This window comes from Lemur catta, chromosome 2 (genome assembly GCF_020740605.2).
Source record: "Lemur catta isolate mLemCat1 chromosome 2, mLemCat1.pri, whole genome shotgun sequence".
In the NCBI taxonomy this organism is placed as follows: domain Eukaryota; kingdom Metazoa; phylum Chordata; class Mammalia; order Primates; family Lemuridae; genus Lemur; species Lemur catta.
Genome location: NC_059129.1, coordinates 62,912,888 through 62,921,577, shown reverse-complemented (window position 1 = coordinate 62,921,577; position 8,690 = coordinate 62,912,888).

Genomic DNA, 8,690 nt, shown 5'->3' with positions numbered 1-8,690 from the left:
TCACTTCTGGGCTGAGGCATGTAAAGTGTATATTCTTTCTCTGCTACAGTGATGAGAAACCACATGTTCCAAATGCCTGGAGTACAACATGGCGAAGCTGCCACCGCCCAATTCCCCAAGTAAATAGGTAAAGCAGAGGTTCCTGCTGAACTGTCTGTAGTGAGAATAACAAATAACCCTTTGTTAAGGCCCCCAGAATTGTGGGATTGATTTGTTATTGCAGCATTACCTGCCTTAGTCCATTTGGATGACTATCACAAAATACTTTAAACTGGGTAGCTTAAATACAACAGAAATTTATTTCTTACAGTTCTGGAGGCTGGGGAATCCACAAACAAGTTGCCAGCAGATTGGGTGCTGGGTAAGGTCTTGCTCTCTGGTCCATAGATGGTGCCTTCTCGCTACATTCTCACATACTCTGTAGAGGGGGACGAAGCTCCTTTGGGCCTCTTTTATGGGGGCATGAATCTCATTCATGAGGGCCCTGTCCTCATGACCTAATCATTTCCCAAAGGCCCCACCTCTTAACACCATCACCATGGAGGTTAGGATTTCAACAGATGAATTTTGGGGGGACACAAATATTCAATCTGACTTATCCTCACTAATACGATGATTAGTTTTCCTGACTATAATGTTGGCTTCTGGACCAAGGCCATGACTGGGGTGCAAAACTGAAGGAGGCTCTCCCTCTCAAGGGTGTGCAAGTGAGTGCTGTGATAACCAAAGCAGTGAGGGAGAGGGAAAGTGTGGTGGATGAGGTCTGAGAGATCCCACCTTTGAAGATCCATGAAAGAACTTTGGATTTGTAGGGGAATTATAGTCAACTCCTTATTTTCTATAAAAACGAAGGCAAGGCTCTGACTTAGGGGGATGGGCGGGACATGGGCAATGTATATAACCTGAGCTTTTGTACCCCCATGATGAGCTGAAATAAAAAAAAAAAAAATGAAGGCAAAGAAACATCAGGAAAACCGATAGCCAGAGGAATTCATTTAGACGTTAAAACTTGCCTTTCAAATAAATGTTGTTATTTAACTTGAATATGTAAGAAAAAAATCAAGAAGGTTGGAGTTACCGTTAGAGGTTTTTTTAAACATGTAGATAGAGCTATAAAAGATGTATACATGTATATAATGATTTAAAGCAAAATTATAGTCCATAAAGGGGCTTCTTGGAGAACAAAATTGTCTTCCACATCGATTTTCTAAAAAATCCGCACTGGAGATTCCGTGTTGTCTGTAATAATGCTGCAGTACCTGACACCTTTCATTGAATTATTTCCACCTAAGACTTTCTCGTGAGTTAAGTCCATAATTAACAGAATTGTTTAGCGTCGTTTCTTGAGGAAGGGTAGAAACATCAAGTATAATTAACAGAATTGTTTAGAGTCGTTTCTTGAGGAAGGGTAGAAACATCAAGTTTAGAGTTGTATCTAGGGGGATAAAAAATTATTTAGTTTAAATCTAGATTATTGACTAATAGTCTCCTGGATTCATTCTTTAGTTCCAACTCTCTTTTTCACTCTTGTTGAATTTGAAACCTGTCCTGTGTGTTTGGTGGGGAGGTAGTGGGTCATACTTATACACTGGGTTTGAATCCAAATGTTAACGTGAGAAAGTACTTCATACTTTTCCTCTTTGATAAACAGACTTATCAGAAAATGCCCAGAATGAATCCAGGATATCTTACTCTGGCTTAGAAACTGACAAAGGCAGGACTGGCCATGTGTTTCTTTAAACTCTAGTTGTAAGAGTCACATATTTGAGATCTGGAATAATTAGTTTTGTGAAAAATATCCTAAGCCACAGCAATATTCTATGTCCTTTGCGGACTGACTATAGAAATTTGCTTTTGGGAAAAGTACATGTTTTTCTAAGAAGCTATTAATTAAATTAAAGTTTAATGCATAACTGTCCCTGGTGATTAGACATTTGAAAGATACAGCCAAAAGAGAAACAATGAGATGCATTCAGAAAAGACTGTATTGAATGTGCTCAATTCTTAGAAAAATAAACGCAAGAACATCTAATCTCATCACAGTTGGATACATATGTTTTTGCAGACAGAATGCAATTTTCTAAAAATGTCAGCTGTGTGTGTTTCATAAATACTGAAAACATATTCTAATTCTTGGAAGCAGCCAAGGGAGGCTATGGTGATTTTATTTCAAATTTAAATACGTAATTGGTAAGTGAACATTCAACAATGATGGGAATGTACTAGAACGATAGCACCTGTGGCAGGGAGTCAGCGAGCTGGATGGAAGGAAAGCAGCAAATGGAGAAGGAGGGAGTTGAAGGCATTCGGTGGGCTAAGCAGAAATGCAGATGGCAGCAATGCTGCAGCAGTGGAAGAATTCAGTAGACCCCAGGCCAGGATGGGTCTGATTCGGTGTCTGAGACCATCACAATCCAATGCAGAATGTTTTGAGGGATGTTAGAATATTTTATTCTATTCTCCCCTTCCTCAATAAGCTCTTCTCTTGGCCAGATCAGGGTATTACCAGGAGCTTTCCTCAAGAACACCACATCTGGATGTTTTGTGTTCTCATTAAAACAAAAGTGGCATTATATAAATAAGTTTGGAATACAATCAATTAAAGTTAAATGGGCATCTTTACTTTTTGATTTTGCAGACACTTTGATATGTTAATGTAAATTATGAGCCTCCAGAAATGGAATATTGTAGGCAGTATCTCTTAAGATGATCTGATTACAGATCTTTTTTTTTTTTTTTTGCAATATCTCATAGGACAAATGTTTGTGGAACATATTTGGGAAATGCTGGCTTGGATGCCTGAACATTGCCCGTCAGCTAATTATTCAACTGAGTTAAGATATTAAGATTCCAAAGCTTCTTTAAAAATAAATATAAAAATATTTTTGGAGATCCTACAAAGTGAGCCACTCTCATCTGTTAAAAACATCCCAGCACTGACTCAACAAGCGACGAGTAGATTGTTAACTGACTATAAGCCCATAATGGGTTAGGTAGAGATGAGGGAATGGACTGCATGTGTGTGGGCTTTGACTGGTGGGTACTAAAGGTTAGAGGGATGCATTTGAGGCGCTGGACTGCATGCAGAGAAAGTGGAATAGTTGGAGATGTTGCAGTGCAAGCTTGGGCAGCTTTGCATTTGCTCTGTTGCTGGGCTGAAGGGTACCTAATAAAAGAGCACACGTCTGGGAGGGAAATGAAAAAAATGAGGGAGACAGACTCTGACTTTGGGGCTAAGATCTAAGTATTTAAAAAGTATGTGCCCTTGAAAATAAATAAATTGTTAGCTCCTGTTAAAAAAATGCTGTTGTTTAAAAGTTATTGCTAAAACACAGTGTGTGTTGTCAAGAATTTCAGAAAGCCCAAACTTTCTGAGTAATGTCTAAAGAATGGGAAAGAAATGGATCTTTTTAGCCAAAAATGCACCCCTTAAAATATCCCTTTTATCATAAAATAACATATACTTGTTGCAGAAAACCCCAAGAATATAAAACATAAAGAATAAAAGAAAATCATCCATAATCTCAATCCAGAAATAATTACTTTCTCTCTCTCATCCTATAATTTTGATTGAATAAATAATGAACACCACTTTAATGATAATATTATAATTTAATCCAGGCATTGACAAATATGGCCTACTACCTGTTTTTGTAAAACCCACAAGCTAAGAATAGTTTTTACATTTTTTTTTTTTTTGAGACAGAGTCTCTCTCGCTCTGTTGCCCAGGCTAGAGTGAGTGCCGTGGCGTCAGCCTAGCTCACAGCAACCTCAAACTCCTGGGCTTAAACAATCCTACTGCCTCAGCCTCCCGTGTAGCTGGGACTACAGGCATGTGCCACCATGCCCGGCTAATTTTTTTCTATATGTATATTTTAGTTGGCCAGATAATTTCTTTCTATTTTTTTTTAGTAGAGATGGGGTCTCGCTCTTGCTCAGGCTGGTCTTGAACTCCTGACCTTGAGTGATCCACCCGCCTTGGCCTCCCAGAGTACTAGGATTACAGGTGTGAGCCACCGCGCCTGGCCTACATTTTTAAATTTTTGAAAAAATTAAAAGAATATTTCATGATATTTGAAAATTACATGAATTCAAATTTCAGTATTCATTAATAAAGTTTTATTGGAACACAATGATACCCACTTATATATACTATTTTCCATGGTTGCTTTCACATTACAATGGCCAGAATAGTAGTTGTAAAATTGACAGTGTGATTTACTAAGCCTAAAATATTTACTGTTTGGGTCTTTACAGAAAACATTTGCTGATTCTTGATTTAACCAATCCACAATTTTTGGATTTAACCAATCCACAATTTTTTTGGCTTTTGTTTTTTTAATTTTTTTAATCCATTATAAATGTTTTAATTGATATCTTGCATATAAATTTTTGCTTACTTTTCTGATTATTCTATTTAGGTATTTTCCTAAAAACAGAGTTACTGTGTCAAAGGGTGTGACTGTTTTAAGACTCCTGATACATAATGCCAAATTTCTTTCCACAAAGCTCAACCTAAGTTATACTCCTACCAGAAGCATATGAGAGCTACAAAGATTTTCCTTGAACAACATAAATTCCAAACTCTCTTGCCCTAAACTACTTTAAATTTAATAATAAAACAGAGTGTTAATCATGTCCAACCTTGCTAGTAATGACAATTTTCTGGAGGAGTAATTTTCACATGCTTTAAAATGTTTATCTCTCCTTTCAATACAGCCCTGAGTCTATTCAGGTTCTGCTCTTGGCACATCCTGCTGTGATACCTCAGAGAACTTGCTTACTCCCCAGTCATTGTAAATTGGAGTGTCGAATGGAGAAATCTTCCTGTGTGTTATGGGGGATAAGATTCATCAGAGTCTGTATCTGATTCAGTGTAAATCTGAAATTAGGGCTCCTTTGTCCACTACATGAATTTACTTGTATTTTGAATGATTGATTTTAGATAAATTCTAACCAAACCTGCCAACACTCATTTCTCCTTCAACTGATAAATATATTTGCCTCCTGAACAGTGAAGCATGGTTAGTTTCATCCACATGTGGGACTATGTAGGATGTAGCTGCATTTGTGAAAAGAGCCTTGGAACTTTCCATTTAACATTATTTAGTTGGAGAAGTGGGAGAATATACAATTAGGCTTCAAAATCTGAATTCTACATTTTACTCTCTTTAATGTGAAACTAATGTACATTACATAGGGTACAGTTTTGCGTCTCTTCCTATTTAAAGCTTTGCTTTTGACACCGCACAAAAGTTAATGCCGATTTTGAACACTTGCTTATCAAGTTTCCGAAGATGTAATTTGATACTAATTTGAAAATTAAACTTTTCTTTCCATAGGTAAAATTTTTTTTTAAAGTCACAAACAGACACAAAATAATTTTAGCCTTGTCTTTGGCTAGTTGTCATCCAGTGAACCTCATTCCTTTGCTCAGCAACTGCTTAATGGGTTAAAGTCTCTACTGAAAATACTCTAGAGCCTCTTAACTTTTCTGTAGGGAAAAAAAAACTCAAGAATAATTCATAGGGAGACTCTAGAAGTATCCTCTTACATCTTTAGATTTCAGCAGTCACTAGATGAGAACCTTGTTCAAGGATCTTCCTTCCAACACTGAGCCAAGTAGATGTTATAGAATTGTTGCAGTTCAGGTTTGGAAGAAGCCCATGGAGATCATTCTGTGCAGTCCCTCTCAGACACCAGCTGTGATGAGAGGCAGGACTGGGACCCATTTAAACTTTCTTTATCAAGTACATTGTGGCTTTCTCGAATTCAAACCCAAGGGTTTATCACACTTGAGCTTTTGGAAGGGCTGAGGATGAAGCCCCATCTTTCCTGTACAGAGATACTAGAAGATGACTCTTCCATAGCAGAGGGACTGCTGTGTTTTAATAACTTGGTATCTTTGAAAGTGCAGGTGAGGCATTCGTCCCCAACATTTGCTGTTACATGAGGCTTCCTAAGTATGTGTTTAGCCAGGGAAAAACCTTGGCAGAGCAGAAGGGACATATTTTCCTCCCTGTTCTTTACAACAGGATTTAATGCAGGCAGGTGGCCTTATCTATGAAGAGTTCCAGAGATAGCATCTGATAAAAAAAGTCATGCAGGTTGTTAAGAAAAGGTTCTCTTCTCAGGGCTCTGTGCAGTTAGACTGGGGCAAAATCCATAACAAACACTAAATACACATACTCCCTCTTAATGACAATGATCAATCTATAAGGTTAGGAAAAAATACTTTTATACCCAGAACTGAAAAAAGAAGTTATGACTCTAGAAGATAGTTTATTCAATTAGCTATAATTTATAGAATGTGGAAAGTAAGAAAAAAATATGCGGGTTGTAATGTACAATTGTAATTATGACTTATTGACCTCACTCACAGAGGTTCCAGGAATTAGAGCAGGAGAGTACTACAGACATCATTTCATCCATCATCCTAATTTTCGTATGACCTATGATGAAATATGTCTCAAATCTAATCAAAGTGACCTCTATAAAACATTTGAAATAAGACAGAATTAAAATGTAAGGGATTGAGTGATGAGTCATTTGCCCAAGGGAGAAAAAGCAAGTTGGATAAGAAATGACTTTATAGCTACAGAAAAAAATCTAGAGGTAATTAATAAGAATTGTGAAACCAAACAGTATAGGATTTTTTTTTCTTTTTTAAAGCCAGCAGCATACTATGGGATGTCTTCTCCAAGTGGTCATCCCTAACTTCCTGCATGAATTATTATTCAAGGACCTGTGTAGCACTTGACGAAATCTCAGAGAATTGCTAAGAAAAGGATTGGAATGATGAGAATATGACCTTTAAGAAAAGTTGAGGAACAGGGATTGTGACAGTTTTTAGAAAACTCTGTTAACTTCATTATCTTCAAATATTTCCCATTCTCTCTCTCTCTCTCTCTCTCTCTCTCTCTCTCTGTCTCTTTCACACACACACACACATATACTCACTCACCCCTCCCCCCCCCAACATTCATCTAAGGGAGCTTGTAAACAATTAATTTGTTATGTATTGATATGTTAACTTCAAGATTATAGAAACTTAACTCTTTTATCTATCCCAGCCTGTTACTAACCATTTTTATAAATAATTCAGGGACATGCAGAATCTTTGTTGATAGACCTCTATTTCCAAGTTTTAGCCATAAATCAAGGGAAATCCAGTATTTAACATGTGCTTTCACATTAGACTCAATGGTGCAATCATAAATAAATTAACAAACAAAGAATATATCTTCCTTCTACTTTTGGGGATGCTTGTGTATAAATGACTTCAATATAGAGGCCAACTACCTCTTGTCTTCCTTCTTCACTGAGCTAACCAATCACAAAGGGGCATCTCTTGAAGAGTTTTTATAGGAAGAGGCCTAATAAATCATCTCTATAGCTAGTTAGAAATAAGGTAATTTCTCATTTTTATGTTATTATTTAAACATGAAGACAGTTGAATTTGCCTTTTAGCCCTAAGATAAAAATAAAAAAAATATGACCCAAGCCCCCAGGAACATGATTTAATTCAGTGTTCTCTTGGCCAGATGAACTTGGGACTCCGAAATTAAAAAGGAGAGAAGCCATAAAATGGAAGAATTATCTCCAGAAACTCTCTGACTACACTTCAGTGTACATTTGTGACTTTTTTTTCATCTTTATCTGCTAGTTTGGGGTCTCACATCTGGATCTAAGAACATGCCTTCAGAAATGAGACTTGCAGGTCATTCAACCAAATTAGAATCGATCAAATTTCCTTGGGCTTCTGGACTTTTAAACAAACTTATTCAAATAGTCATTATTGATGCCAAGTCTTTTAAGTGTTGATATTTAGCATTTAAGGTTATGCATTTAAGCAGGATTTAAGACACAAAAGGAATTTATATTGACATTCTGTTTTCTTAGGAGTCTTTTAGCTTCCGAATTACTTTTGGGTGTTCAATTTAGAGCTCTTCTGGTTGAGAGCAACAGAAACTCAATTCAAATTAGCTTAAACAAAAAAAGGATTTATTGACTCACATAGGGAAAAATATAGAAGCAGGCCTAGTTTCAGTAATGGCTGGGTATAGCTACTCCAATGATGTCAGTAGCTTGTTTTCTCTCTTTCTGGAGTTCTGTTTTTCTGTATTGGCCTCATTCTTAGCCAGAGTCTCTCCTAGGAAGATCTAGGCTTATGTAGTCCTTGGGCTTCACAATCTAAGAAAACAACAAACAAACTCTCTTTCCCTCCCTTCCAAAGTCCTACCTAGAGAGACCTCCAACTGGCCTAGTTTGGGTCATGTGTCCATCCCTAAACCAGTCCTCATGGATGGTGCCCCCTGCAGGTTGAGTGGCCCAGTGAGGTTATCATAGGAGCCAAAACCAAAGACCACTAGAATCACTCCTGCAAAATCATGGGCCTCTGGACTGTGATGTTTCTGGAAACAGCAGCCCAAGTCTATAGTTCAGCAGTAAGCGTCTGAGGTATTTCCCAATTATTTCAGGAGGAGGGCTACAAATTATTCTTCAGGGACCTGTGTAGCACTTGAAGAAATCTCAGAGGCCTGCTTAGGGAATGACTGGAGTCATGAAAATATAACCTTTAAGACAAGGAACTGGAATTGTTCTAGCTTCATAGATAGAATATATAGGTCATATCTTCTTAGATGGAATACAATTATTGTATGTTAGGCCTTACATTTTACCCATCAAA